The sequence below is a fragment of the Dipteris shenzhenensis genome, chromosome 26 (genome assembly GCF_047967505.1).
Source record: "Dipteris shenzhenensis isolate YYH24624 ecotype China chromosome 26, Dip_SZ_1.0, whole genome shotgun sequence".
NCBI classification, from domain to species: domain Eukaryota; kingdom Viridiplantae; phylum Streptophyta; class Polypodiopsida; order Gleicheniales; family Dipteridaceae; genus Dipteris; species Dipteris shenzhenensis.
The window spans coordinates 6433823-6442767 of NC_141621.1; positions in this window are offsets into that span (position 1 = coordinate 6433823).

The following is an 8945-nucleotide window of genomic DNA, read 5'->3' on the forward strand; positions in this document are numbered from 1 at the left end:
TTCTCTCTCTAGCACAAAGTGTATGGAATCTCAAAGTGTAGGGACTTTCTCTCTCTAGCACAAAGTGTGGATTTTAAGCTTTCTTTCAAGTACGTAGTTCTTTTCTAGAGTGTGCTTTGGATATCCCTATCTATTGGATTGACCATTGTTGAGATATCGAGCTCCACTCGCGATATGCCAGGGTGACTGTTGTGCATTTATGTCACCGACTTGTTAGCTGGAGATGCGATTGGTACACCGCCCACGAATAATAGCTGGATGACAGCTATCCTTATCTACACTAGTTCGTGGCTCAGTTAGTATGCCACCTTAGTTAGTTGATTTTGGTTTGAGACCCACATATAGGGTTCTTCTATTTCTTTGTACTAGAGTTCTTTTGGCTTACACAACTAAGAAGAGGAAAATTGTTTTCAGCCTCCACCTTTGTGTGTATTCCCCCATTGTGCATGTGAGAAAGCCGCAAGTGAGACTCCTTCCCTCTCTCCCACAATCTTCACATGGTATCAGAGCCTTGTTCGTGGTAAGGAGCTCAAGAAAGCAAGCCAAGTTCGTGGTGTCCTGGTAAGAGGACCAGTGTTGCTTTCCTATTTCGAGTTTGGGAGCAAATCTCTGCAGGTAGCACAGCCAGAAGTGCAAGAGTGCACTGTCTCAGATTGAGACGCCCTTCGCGGTGTGGCGAGAGCGCAGTATATGCTGTGGGTAAGGGCGAGGCCCTTGGTGACGTTATTTTTCTGATTTGAGGTCATTTCGGGGCCCGTTTTGGAGACGGAAGTTCTCCGCAGGCACTCAGAAAAAGGCCCTGTTTTTGCTGTGCGACCACTGTTCTGCGGGTCGGTGAAAAGTTGCCGCAGAAATTGCATCGTATGCCTGTGTGCAGAGATATTGGGAGTTGCAGATTCATGCCTGTTGCCTGTTGATGCAAAATCGTCACTAGGAAGTGACTGTGTGGTGAAATACCACTTTCGTCAGTTTTGCAGATCTGCCCGTGTGAGGCAAAAGCTGTGTTTTTTGTAGTGACATAATATTTTGCAGTGTTCTGTAATGGCATCTGATTGTCTTTTTCATAGATTGTCACTGAAAAGCTTGACAAGAACAACTTCCAGGCATGGAAGTTTAGAATGACGAATTTCTTCATGGGAAAAGGCTATTGGGAATTCATTACAGGAAATGAAGAAGAACCTGTTCTTCCTAATGTTCCCAGTCAACAGGAAATGCAGGCATTCAAAGGATGGCATGAGAGAGCCAGGAAAGTTATGTACTGGCTGTCTATCAGTATTTCGGACTCCATGATTGTGCATATTCAGGATGCAAGTACGCCAAAGGAGGCATGGGATACTTTGGCAAAAATGTATAGCACAAATATGCAAGCCAGGAAAATGCAACTCAAACAGGAGTTGCACAATGTGCAGAGAGAAAATTTGAGCATAAATGACTACCACATGAAAGTGAAGAAAATTGCAAATGCACTTGCTTCCATTGGGTCGCCAGTGGATGATGACGATTTGGTTTCTGTGACCTTGAATGGTCTAGGAAAGGATTATGCACAGTTCCGGACATCCATTGCCGTTCGTGAAAAATTTCCAGATTTTGAGGAGTTGATTGCTCTTCTAATTTCTGAAGAGCAGAGAAATGGGGGTGCATCTTCTTCAGCAGGAACTTCAAAAGAAACTGTCTTCTACTCAAATGCTGGCAGAGGTAGAGGCAGAGGTAGAGGAGGCCGATCTACAGGCCGTGTAGAAATCAGAATATGCAGCAAACGCAAGAAAACCAGTCCTATGCAGAAGGACGTGGTAACTCTAGAGGCAGGGGGAGCCAAAGAGGCCGTGGTGGATGGCAGAGAAGCCAAAATGCAAACAGCAATGTTGAATGCTACTATTGTGGCAAAATGGGTCATATGGCTAAGGACTGCTACAAAAAGCAGAATGACATTATGAATGGAAAATTGCAGCAAGGCAATTATGCATCTTCTAGCAGGCAGGGTGATGACAGAAATGAGCATCTTTTTATGGTGCAGCATATGACCAATTCTGTGACAAGTGCAGAAGAACAAAATGATGTGTGGTATGTTGACTCAAGTGCGTCAAACCACATGACAGGTCATGCAGAATGGATGCAAGATGCAAGGAAAATGGAAAAGCCAGGATTTGTGGAGACTGGTGATGATACTGCACATCCTATTGTGCAGATTGGCAAAATTCCTTTGTCTATGCAGGATGGGAAAAAGAAATACTTGTCTGATGTATTTCATGTCCCGAACATCACCAAGAACCTGGTTTCTATTGGTCAAATGGTTGAGCAGGGCTTGCAGGTCAGATTTAATCCTCATGGATGCTTTGTTGAGGATATGAAAAATAATGGTCGCTTGATAGCAAAAGGAAAGAAGAAGGGCAGGATGTTTACGTTGGATGCGGACATGCCTGAATTGAGTGCAGCAATGTTTGCACATGGGACCGGTGTAGTTGCAGATATTGATATCTGGCACAAACGCATTGGTCATGTTAATATACAGCGACTTAAATCAATGCAAGCCCAAAATATTATTGCAGGATTGCCTAAATTCAAGGTTGCAAAAATGCACAAGGTTTGTGAAGCCTGTCAATTTGGGAAACAGGCAAGGAAACCTTTTCCTAGGCACGTTCAAGAGAGTAAAAAACCATTGGAATTAATCCACTCTGATGTGTGGACTACAAAAGCTGCATCTATTGGAGGCTATCACTATTTTGTCACATTTATTGATGACTTCAGCAGAAAACTGTGGGTGTATTTTATGAAAAAGAAAAGTGAAGTGTTTGGGCACTTCAAAGCTTTCAAAGCTATGGTTGAAAAAGAAACAGGCCTACAAATAAAATGCCTAAGGTCAGATGGAGGGGGAGAGTACCTCTCAAATGAGTTTGCAAGGTTCTTGCAGGAGCATGGTATAAAGCAGCAATATTCATGCAGTCATACCCCACAGCAAAATGGAACTGCAGAAAGAAAAAACAGGCATATTGGAGAGGTATCTCGGGCTATGCTAAATGAAAAAGATCTACTAGATTATTATTGGGCTGAAGCAGTTGCTACAGCAGTCTATATAATGGAACAAGAGTCCCACTGCAGCAATACATGGCATGACGCCAGAGGAGATGTATACTGGTAGGAAACCAGATATTTCTCATTTGAAGATTTTTGGTTGCATTGCCTATGTCCATGTGCCAGATGAGTTGAGGTCCAAGTTGAATCCAAAAGTTGAGAAGTGCGTCTTTATTGGTTATTCTCTGTAGCAGAAAGGGTATAGATGCTATAACCCTTCTACACGTAAGTTCACAGTGAGCAGAGATGTTGTTTTTGATGAGATGAGCAGCTGGTATAAACCAGTAAATGTGATGATTGATGTAGATGCACAAAATGGTAATGCTGCACAGAATGCACAGCAGCAATCACAAAATATCAGTGGACCTGGAGTGTCCTCTACCAGTGGTTCACATACTTCGCCATGGACAGGCAGATTGAGATCAGGAGACTCCCCTCAAAGCAATGCAGAGAGTGGTACGCAAGTATCGCGAAAAGGAAAAGAGAAGGTAGATCAGCCCATGTTTGATGTGAATGCAGGTCACTCTTGTGTGGATGGTGAATCCAGTGGCTCAGAACAGAGCATTGATGATGAGTTGGGTATTCCTTCTATTGTTACACCTGGAGTAAGGAAGACCAGGGATGTTTTGAGAGCACCTAGAAGTGAGCCTATTTTGCGCAGGTCTACCAGGGTTAGGTATCCTGTGGATAGGCTAAAATATGATGGATTTACAGCCATTCACTATGCCTATATGGTCAAAGTGATACAAGAACCAAAACCCACTTCTTTTGAGCAAGCCATGGGAAATGAAAAATGGGAGAAAGCCATGGATGAAGAAATGGATGCCTTGGATGCTAATGCTACATGGGAATTGGTGCCTTTGCCTAAAGGCAAGAATGCAATTCGTTGTAAGTGGGTTTATAAGATCAAGCACAATGCAGATGGTTCTGTGAATAGATACAAGGCAAGATTAGTTGTCAAGGGGTATGCACAGACATATGGCATTGATTATGAAGAAACTTTCAGCCCGGTTGCAAGGATGGCAACCGTAAGAGCAGCCATTGCTATGGCTGCATCAAAGGGATGGTCTTTACATCAGATGGATGTAAAGAATGCCTTCTTGCATGGTGATTTGCAAGAAGAGGTCTTTATGGAGCAGCCAGCAGGTTATGTTCATGCTATTCATCCTGAGTTTGTTTGCAGGTTGAAGAAAGCCTTGTATGGCTTGAAGCAAGCACCTAGAGCATGGTCTGACAAGATAGGACAGTATCTTGTCACTATTGGCTTTCAGATTTCCAAGGCAGATTTCTCACTCTATGTGAGAAAAACAGAGAAAGGGATTATGCTGCTGGTCATTTATGTTGATGATTTGATCATCACAAGTGATAGTGATGAAGATATCCTTCATGTGAAAATGCTATTGAGGCAGAAGTTTGAGATGAAGGATTTGGGAGAGCTGCGTTATTTCTTGGGCATTGAGGTGATTAGATCACCAAGTGGGATACAGCTCTTGCAGAGGCAGTATGGATTGGACATACTGTCCAAATATGGGATGACAGGCTGTAAGCCTATTTCAGTTCCTTTGGAGTAGAATGTGAAGCTGAGCGCAGATGCAGGTGAGTTTCTGGAGACCCCTACTATGTACAGACGCATAGTAGGAAGTTTGATTTACATGACTATTACCAGGCCAGATTTGAGCTATGCTGTTGGGTTGGTAAGTCAGTTTATGCAGGCTCTAAGGAAACCGCATTTGGATGCGGCTAGACGCATACTCAGGTATGTGAAGTCCACATTGCAGTATGGACTATTTTATGAGGCTGGGGTTCAGATACAGTTGCATGGATACACTGATGCTGATTGGGCTGGTAGTATTTCTGATAGATGATCTACCAGTGGATATGTGTTCTCTTTTGGGAGTGCTGCAGTCACTTGGAGCAGCAAGAAACAGTCTACAGTTGCCTTTTTGTCGAGCACAGAGGCTAAGTACAGGGGTGCAGCAATGGCTGCATGTGAGGTAGCTTGGTTGCATAAGCTACTCTATGATATGCATCAGTCTACAGATGGGCCAGTTGTCGTTTATTGTGACAACATGAGCAGTATACACTTGGCAAAGAACCCAGTCTTTCATGCTAGAACAAAGCACATTGAGGTGCATTATCACTATGTGCGGGAGAAAGTGTTACTAGGTCTTATTGATCTAGTTTATGTCAGCACAGAGGATCAGGTAGCTGACATATTCATGAAAGCATTGGGCGCAAAGAAGTTGCGCAAGTTCAGAGACCTGCTTGGTGTGCAGGATTTGGGATTGAGCTTGAGGGGGAGTGTTGAGATATCGAGCTCCACTCGCGATATGCCAGGGTGACTGTTGTGCATTTATGTCACCGACTTGTTAGCTGGAGATGCGATTGGTACACCGCCCCGAATAATAGCTGGATGACAACTATCCTTATCTACACTAGTTCGTGGCTCAGTTAGTATGCCACCTTAGTTAGTTGAGTTTGGTTTGAGACCCACATATAGGGTTCTTCTATTTCTTTATACTAGAGTTCTTTTGGCTTACACAACTAAGAAGAGGAAAACTGTTTTCAGCCTCCACCTTTGTGTGTATTCCCCCATTGTGCATGTGAGAAAGCCGCAAGTGAGACTCCTTCCCTCTCTCCCACAATCTTCACAACCATATCTACCTTCAAGCTCAAGATATTACAAGTGAAGCTTTGTGGCTACTCCACACACATAATGATCTAGCTGCTCTAGACTATGCTTTCGACCTTGTTGTCATAGAGTCAACAACTCCCCTAGATCAATTTGATTACCTATCCTTAGGTATCCAATGCTTATATTGGTAATTTTTTGAATCATATTCTTCCCATGGAGTTTTTTGGCTTCAAGATTCAATTGGTCCTTAGTTGATGCAATGTCTCTTTCGTGAGTATTGTTGTCAAAGTAGTCCCTCCCTTGGTGTTGCATGCTTCCAAAGTTCCTCATTTCTGATGGATTGTACAAATATGATTTATAGGTCGCCGATGTGGCACAATGTTGGCTCTTTGATGTTGAGAGTATTGTGTAATGCCCTTCGGATCTTGGTATTTGATCCATCACCTTGTCGTCTCTCTTCCCAATATTCCAACAACTTTGTGGTATTGACAATGTCAACAACTTTGAGTTGAGTCTAGCTGCTTCGTTGTTAATCACCTGGGTTAACGTTGTCACATTTTGCATGTTCTCGCAAACTCTTGTACATATGTGCAATGCGCCCCATAATTTTATTAGAAAATACTATTACAGCCATAGCGGTCCAAGAGGGTTGTAGTACTAAGAAGTAAGATAGTAGAATGGTAGGAAGAGGAGTGACAACATAGGGTTGGCCCTCCCTTCAAAAGGTAACCTATAAAACTTTGGTCTTTAGGTTTTGTATACGAGTTTAAGGAATACAAGCTCCTTCTTCATTGAAGAATGTTGTTTATGTTCTTCTTGCCCTTGCCTATGTGAATGACTCTCATCCCCTGTCTTGCTTCTTGCTCCCCACTCCCTTCCCCTCTTCTTCTCCCTCTCCCTCTTCCATCTCCCCCCTTCACTTCACCTTCTTCTCATGAGGATTAACATTGCAACAACTCCAGGAGCCATTTGTCTAACACTCTTGGATGATATGTGCTTGCATTTCTCCCACATGGAGTAGGAGGATCCATCAAGATTCCTACAAGATCCCAATGATATGTGAGACCATTGTACCACACATTTTGGGCACCATTGCCGAGGAGTTCAAGGTATGATTTTGCTTGCATATGCTTCTTCCATCATCTCCCACTACCCAAAACTTAGTAGCTAGGTGAAAAGTTCTTGGTTTTGGTGTGAGAGGAATGAGCTGAGAAAAAAAGAAAAGTGAGAGAGAAGGAAGGTATGTAGTCAATTCGAGTTCATATTTTAAGCTTTTTTATGTTTGAAAGTGTACAAATCTAGGAAATGGTAGAGGGAATCATTGCTAAACTCTGTGTGTAGTCCCATCTCTCAAGTTGAGATTATTGGCTGTGTGTTTCAAGGTCTTGGGAATGACAAGTAGCCCATTTTTGGAAGAAAACATGCTATTTTGCTCTATTCTTGCTTGTTTTTTGATTTTTTTCTTTTTGTTCTATACTTGCACGTTTTTTGTAGTTTTTTGTTCTTTCTTGTTACTTCATGCTTGTTTGTGGGTAGAGTTGGTAGAGAAGTACTCCCAAGCACTGTAACACTGCACAAAAATCTCTAGAAGCTCTCAAAATTTTGGGATACATGCAGGGCTAATCCTAACCTAGCGCACACTACAATATAACCGAATGAACTTTGGGTTATCAAGCACATTGTATTAGCCTTTGCTCATGCTATGTTAGCCGTTGACCATGTTGGGTTAGCAATTGACACTTTGATACCCACTAACAACCTGACACCTTACAAGATCTGCTAGTTGGCATAATTAATGCACCATATCTGATCCAAAATAGAAGCCAATCCTTCTGCTACATGTGGGGTTAGTAACCCATTGTACGTTACACTAGGATCCTAGTGCACATTGCATTATCTGTAACCCATCATACCCTGGGTTAGTTGGCCAATTGCATAAGGGTGAAAACTGAACTGCATGGTCTAATTTTGATCATTATGTGATCCCTTATGCTCTAAATCTCCACCAACCACCCAGAATCATTGAACTAAACCATCAAAAGTTGATAGAGGGGTAAAATTGTGGATTGAATGTACAAAGAAAAAAATTATAAAAATAAACATCTCTAAAGGACTTTGAATCTAGATCACCTCTAAACCAGGATAGGAGCATTGAAAAGTCCATTTGGGCCTCAAAAATGCTAAAAATAACAATATGTTACATTAGTCATAACCTAGCACATGTTGTTTTCATGCAATGCACGTTGAGTCAGTAAGCTAGTGGATGTCGGGTTAGTAACCTAACACATGTCGGGTTAGCTAGGTGACTGACAATGTGCCATGATTGACCTAACTTGGGTACCTAGTAAGGGTGTTGGCATTTGAATGCAAACTGGAAAATAGTGCTTCCAATAACATCTTATCCAATCAAGTGCCCAATCTAGCATCACCCCCATCCAAGAACTCAACAATGAGGTCACACTCTGTACAACCAACCCCCCACAAGAAGATATCTCTAGCTTAGAGAACTCTATGAGCTTTGATGGAGATATGGGTGAATTCAACAAACATGTAGTTCTCAAGCAAGAGAGGGGCCTCCATCAACTATTAGTAGCCCTACAATGGGAAGAGTAGAAAAGGCCAAGCACTTACAGATGCTTCCTTACTATAGCAAGGGCTCATATGCAATATTGCTAGATCAAAGAGCACACTATGCCTTTAATGCATGGGAATCCTTTTGGATTCAAATGGGAGGAAGATTCTATTAACACTTTTTCTCTACTTTTAGCTAGAGACATGGAAGAGAGAGTGTATCTAGGCTTGTTGTCTCTCATAGGGTTTTGCAGATACATCCTAATGCCATCTTGTGGACTTTTATGTCTCCCTTCTCTCAACGGATCCTCACTCACTTGCGAAAGATGATGCTAGCTAGACATAGAGTTCGGTAGAGTATTCTAGTTTTGGTGAAACCTCATATGATAGATTTAATTGATGCCCCTTTTAACTAATCTAGAATCGAGGACTATAATTCCTTGCACTTCACAAGGGAAGCCTAGACTCAGGTGGGATGACACCTTACTTTTTATTGGGACATGATTTGGGACCATGCTACCTCATCCCTGTAGGTAATTTAGGACTTTGGTACTATTCCCAATTCACTTATAGAGGGTCTCACCCATCTTATCCCAAAGACAGGGTGCAGAAATTTCATCTCTCAATGGAACTCTATAAGGAACCTTTTACAAGATTTGGCCAAAGTGTG